Below are 6,947 nucleotides of genomic sequence, written 5' to 3'. Positions count from 1 at the left end.
CCAAATCCTACATGAACAACCCAAAGAGTCAAAAGTCAATTTGTTTGCCTCGAATGCTTCCAACACATGTGAAACTATTTATGGATAATTGTGTCATGGTGTCGAAAGAAATGAAAGAAGTTAAGACTCTTGCTTTATCTTCTTTGTTATTTCATAGCGAAGAGTTAAACATTTGCCCGAAAATTATTTCGTTACTTGAAAAAACTGAGACGATTTGCATCACATCCGATTGCACAGTGGTTCTAATCATGCTCTGCGTCCTTACTACCAACGATTACAGTTACTGTACCGGTTGCATTTCATCGAATTTGTCAAAGTTTCCTGTTTTTCCATGATTTGTCAAAGTATACGTGCTTTTTAAGCGTGAAACACAGGATTTAAATCTTCTCGCTTGTAGATCGATGTTCTTCGAAAATAGAAATACTTTGCCATTGAACTTAAAATTCGTCCTTTCGCTACATTTTAGGGAGTAGAGAGAAAGAGTATTTTCTTTTGTTCTGAATAAAAAAAACCGGCAAAATTCTCGTAATTGCCCACTTTATATCTGTCATAATAGATTTGCAACCATGAATGAAGAGGAATCCAGTATTTCTTCAAGAGTGGGAAAAATAAACTCGCTTACAAATGAACAAACGACCTAACAAATAACAAACAAATAAACACAAATAAAAATATTTGTATTATGCTCTTTTATGATAGGAAGTATCTTCTCAGATCGTCTTGCTCAGTACTATATTAATGTGTGGCCTAATTGACGTCCATTTCTCCTAAAACCTATTTAAGATTTGCTTGTTTTAATGTTTACTAACGACCTGTCAATTGCACGCACAATTATTTATTATGACATACGCCAGCTTCAAAAGTCAACATGTGTAAATATTTCGCCTCGTTCTCTCAAAATAACAAAGTTTCACCAAAGTTCTGAGAAAGAATTTAGCATCTTTAACGAGTAGTCGGAGGAGAATTTCGTCTAGTCTCCCCTAGTACACCTACTAGGATAACCACCGATGACGTCACCGCAGCCGCGGTGGGAAAGTTTGAGCCGGAGGAGAGAGCAACATTTCGAAATGTATGAATTTCGGCCGGCGTTCCGTGCCCTCCTTGTGAAAGTCCCTGCTGTTTTATTTCATCGTCGGATAAGAAGAGCGATGCATGCCTGCTTGGTGATTTGTCACACCCGACGTACAGAAACCAGGTGTAATCAATTACCGACTCCCGGCGGTAAATGTTGCGAGGGGGGACGATTTGTTTTGTCTAGTCGGTCATCGGCAAGGACAGGGGAGCCAATGTTGAAGCATCGGGGCGTTTTGAAATCACTTATATCAAGCCGCGTGTCTCTGTTTTCGACATTCCGTTCCCATGGAAAGCGATGCCCCCTTACAAATAGCGTTAATTTTATTTCTCTGTAATTAGCAGAGATTAATGTCTCGTGCTACCAAAAATTAGTTCATAACGACAGCAAAACAATTTTAAACGGTTTTCAATAGCTTTGCCATTACTCGTATTTTGCTAACATTTCTGTACTGAAGATTAAACCAGTACAGTGGCCAATTTTGTCTGCGTGTGTGTGTGCGTATGTATGTGCGTGTATGTGCTCGTATGTGCGTGTGTGCGTGTCATAAAGGTGATTGAAATCTCTTATGGTTGCACGCTATATAGATTTTATTTCAGTCGAAAATAAGTTTCAGATTTCGCCTTCGTGACGACAGAGAGACAGAAGCAGGAGGAGAAAGTCAGGGAGAGGCAACAACATTAAACTATCAGATATACGGGCTGGTAGTCGGTCAGATACAGGTATAGAAGGTACCTTGGACCCTTAGACACATACAGGAGCATATAAATGATGATACAGATTATTAGGGTGGCGACGGGTGTCGGAGCAGACTATAGGGGCAGCCTTGGGCCAGGCGACCGAAATATCTTAAAATTGCAAGACTGCCGCTATGGCTCTTAAGGTAGTATGCACCTCGAAAGTGAAAGACTTAAACTTTTGCTCTAACTTTCCTCAAGGAATCTTTCAATCATTCTCTTTCAAAATCAAGAATAAAAACAGGGGGTCACCATGCAAATTTTGGTTCTAGAGAAACAAATTACCCAAGATTTACCGATATTAGAAATTCAAAATGGCCGCCATCCCTGTGTTAACTCTATGGAGAAAAATAAAAATTTTCGAATTTCGAAAAATTAAGCCGATGAAAAGTTTTCTTTCACCAAGAGCTTTAAAATGAACCCCCACATGTTGTATATCAGAAGAGAACTGTAAAAGTTTGAGAGTCCGAATGTCTGTCCCCGAGGTACGTTCTACCTTAAGGGAAGCTTTACTGAACAATTACGAATATGCACTATTTAAAACAAAAAACCGTGAATGCCATACAAGTACATAAAGGGAATCAAAGTTCAAGACGTTCATCGCACTTCCTACAAGTCACTACGAGTATCAGTTTAGCTAGCCCATTGAGGCGGCGTTGAAGCGAACCGAACACATATGCATTTGCAGCTAAGGTTACAGATACAGATTTCAGAAAGACGAGACCGACAACCAGATTCCCCCCTTTTTTTGGAAAAAAACAAAACAAGTGGCAAGCTCCGCTGTCGATACGTTCGTGTTTCTGTCGACTAACGTGTTCACCATTCTCAGTTACATGTAGCTTGGAGACCTACTTCCAGACTCGAGCACCGCAAATCCATTCACAACTGCGCATGATCTAGTAACCAAGTTGCTTGTTTAGAAACCACTCCGTAGTTTTAGCATGATGTTCTTACATTTACAACAACTACAGAGAGGTTGAACTTTATCTATCTATCTATCTATCTAGTATCTATCTATCTATCTATCTATCTATCTATCTATCTATCTATCTATCTATCTATCTATCTATCTATCTATCTATCTATCTATCTATCTATCTATCTATCTATCTATCTATCTATCTATCTATCTATCTATCTATCTATCTATCTATCTATCTATCTATCTATCTATCTATCTATCTATCGAGAGAGAGAGAGAGAGAAAGAAAGAGAGAGAGAGGGGAGAGAGAGAAAGAGAGAGAGCTGCAATGCGTGCGATTATTTGATTGGACAATTTCTGTCAAATTGACGTTTTTATTATTTGCCCTACACTTCCATTATTACCCAATTCGTTGAAACTGTGTGGCGTTGCAAAGCAATCACTGGACTGAACAAATAAACACGGCACACAATTCGCTGCAGTCCAGAAGCATATCACCTGTATTTTGACGTTAATGAGACAGGGCGTTATTGCTACCCGGGGTAGATTTGTTGGCTTTGCAATAAAATGTACGACCATCTCTGAAAACATCGGAAAATTGTCCATGTGGGCGGCACCGCGGTACAATCTCAAGCGGGTGTTTTTCGGTGGTTTCGGGGAGGCAGGTCCTAAAGCCAACCCATATACCAGTTCTCGGTACGTTCACTCACGGTAGTATCAACACGTCATCGGGGTCAATGTTTCTTTTCAGGACAAACTAAAATCACGAGGCGATGGTACGTAAAATTGAGTATACATGATGGAACTAGGATACACATCTACACTCCAGCAAATTAAAATGTAACAGTGCTCGGGATGTGGTATCCATTGAAACCTGCACTTTCGCTATCCGCTCGCTGATCCACCAAGGTAATCGCTACGATTTCACTGATGTTTGGTGCTCGTGTGTGTATTGCTGCCTCTTTCGCTGTTGGCCCTCAACCGGGGGCCTCATAGCACCCGAAATACTTAACAAGCCACTCTCGCAATCCATTTCATTCACAATTTTTTGATTAAGAATAAAAAGACGCGAGTCCCCTCAAATATAGTGGCTACTTTATTCTGAATGGCAAGGCGGTGATATCGTAAACACTGTACCTCCATATACGTCATCGGTCGTTACACGCATAAGAGAAATATTACCAGAACCTGGAAGGCATATGGCGTTTTCATTTAAAAGAATGTCTCGTTTGGGCCGCGGGTTACTGTTAGGAAGGCAACAGGTTATCGTGAGAAAGGCAGCAGACTTCACTGAAAGTAAATTATCGCCCTAATTTTGCATTTTCAGTTCCCAAGAACAATAAATATCAATTTGTAATCGCCATTAACCGTGCCAAGAAATCAAGAGGGTTTAATTGGGCCATCCGGTTCAGCGAAGAAGTGGAACACTTTGCCAGTTTATAAACCAAAGTTGAAATAAGTAGGTCGATTTGTTTCACAGATATTTGACGAGGAGAAATCCTAGTGTCTTTCCAGAGAGCAACTAAATAAATTGCGCACTTTGAGAAATAAGCTTTCAAAAATACAGTTTCATGGGCTGTGATTGTATTTCCGTTTGTTTAATTTCTTCATAAAATAGTTTATTGTTCCATTCCTCAAGTCATGTAGCAATGCCCAGAGTTCAACAGCACAACTTGCATGTGTGTAATTTCCAACTCCACTATGATAATTATAATTGAAAATTGACGGACATAACATTACATATTGTACGCAATATTTGTGGTAGCAATTTGATAGCTTGCATTTCAACATGCATTTGGAAGAAGTAGAGAATGTACCTATTTTATACTTTCAGTGAAGTAGTCTGACGTGTCTACAAGGGGTTGCATTGTCCCCCACCCTCATACTTCATGTCACAATATTGGGCAAAGCAGGTAAGTCTTGACTCGAGATAGGTATTGCGTCTCAAAGTTTTCAATATTAATGGATGGATCGTTGAATCTTTTGAGGGTTCTCAAAGAGACAATGCAATATTTCAAAGGACGGAGTGCAGTTGTCATATTGTTTTAGAATAGCACGCCCCTGGACTTCATTCCACACGTTTTTCGGTTAAAAGTCCTGTGAATATTTTTTATGTTGCTAGAATTTATGTTCTACTGTTTTCCAACTTCCCCGAGGGGGGGGACACTACCACATCACTAGGCCTAATATGATTTTGACCCTCTTTTTTGCTTCATGATGACGTTTGACACGACTTCTGAAAGCGAAGAATCACTTTTGACCTAACATTTTGTAGAAAAAAATGTAGACTATTCACAAAGTTTGACACCATTCAATTTAAAGGAATATTGTACTGAGAACAGGTCCGCTTTTGCTTGAACTGTCAGGGTTACACCTGTGCCTAATGTGGGACTGAGTGGATCCCCACCGAAATTTCGACCATCCCTTCCAAAACCTTATGGAACATTCCAAATATATTCCTTCCTTTCTTAATGATGGCATGATAGTTAAGTAGGACATACCAAAACTGTAGAGTCGCAGGGTGGTGCTGCCCACATAGCCGACGGACCATTTTCTGCTCTCCTAATTTAATTCCTTCATGCGCTGACGTGTTAAATTCCAGTACATAACCTCTTCACCCCTAAATCTCTGTAAACAGGTCCACAATCTTCATAGATAACAACGGGGTCTTGGTCAAAACCATGGTGGTGGAAGGGTTAAATACGTGAAATCCGGAGCAAATTTGCTCATGTAGCATTGTTGACTTTGAACCTTTCTTTGAGACATTTGTGGTAAACATCACCCACGGAAGATTTTTATAAACCTGAAGGAAAAAACGTGATGTGATATTAAATGAGCATGCAATAGCTGTAATTCTGATAATATTACGATAATTTTTGGAAAGATTTCCTTAAACCCCCACCCGCACCCCATTTTTTCCTTATGTAGGATATTAACACTTTTGAATCTGCTAACCCTAAAACTAAGCCTAACCCTAATTCTAAACCCCTCCAAAAATTGTATTTGATGAGTTTCTTCCAAGGAAAGCCCACGATTAATGTGGTTTCCAGGTATGAAAGGGCCTATAAGGAATTTTTGCCAATTTTTGTGCCAGTAGTTTATTTTCGCTTCTGTTGTTTTCTCTATCCGAGCAAACAAAAACATACATTGTGCAATATTGAAAGTCCGGACAAAATTTAGCTTTCAATATAAAAATTGGACAGCACGGCATACAAGCAGCCTGTATTATATTTTAATACTAAGACATTTTGAAATGACTTAAGGAGTACAACATGAAAACGTATCTCTCAAACAGAAAAAATGCTGTAAAAATTGCTCAAATATTCCAGTTAATGGAGCTTTGACTGTAGCATGGTGATAAGCCTGCCTCTATAACAATAGGAACGACTGGGATCCCAGGAAGAGTAACAGTGTCCCATAACTCTGGAAAGATGCATTCAGAACTTCAAGGTCAATACCACTTATATGGCACCCTAGAGAAAATGGCCGGATATCGCTCGGGCACTTAGGCCATACTCGTAAATATTACGGCGGGTAGCTGGTCGGTACCCCTTGTGAATGCCTAATATTGACCAGAAGAGGGCGCTTTTGGTAAACCATAAATTAATAAAATCTGGTAATTTATTCTGGTACAGCTACATAACCATTAAATCAAAGCGACAGGTGTGCAATCATAATTTATTTGCAGAGGTTTATGATCTATCAGCTGCTTCAAAAGACATATTTAGCACGCCAATGGCAGTAAATTACAACTTAGTTATGCAAATGTTTACCTCTGACGTCACTCTGGCGACCGGTCAATAAATCACTTGTTGACTTATCTTGTCCCAGTGTGTGTGATGCCTGTTCCATACCACATTGCGGCCTCTAGCCCGACAGACAAGATGAAATGTCCCAGTTTACAATTTGAAGTAGCCTGAACAGTATACGGTGAGACAGTTTAACTGCGAAAAATGCGATCCGAGATATAAAAAAACCGTGACTGATGGAAAACAAGCCGTCAGCGGAGGGCAAAACATTGTAATCTATCCGAAAATGCATATGTATTTGTATATAAATCACGTGTGTTCAACGCAATATGTCAATTGGAAAGTCAATAATTAGAATACTGTTTTGTCTTATTTACAGACTTCATTTTCTAACGATCTGAGCTGGTCGTGAACTGTACAACCAATTGCGTTTATTGAGTCCAAACAGATCGCGAAAAACAACAACA

This window comes from Ptychodera flava, chromosome 16, assembly GCF_041260155.1.
Source record: "Ptychodera flava strain L36383 chromosome 16, AS_Pfla_20210202, whole genome shotgun sequence".
Classification (NCBI taxonomy): domain Eukaryota; kingdom Metazoa; phylum Hemichordata; class Enteropneusta; family Ptychoderidae; genus Ptychodera; species Ptychodera flava.
The sequence above is the reverse complement of the archived record's forward strand: the minus strand, read 5'-3'. Positions refer to the sequence as shown.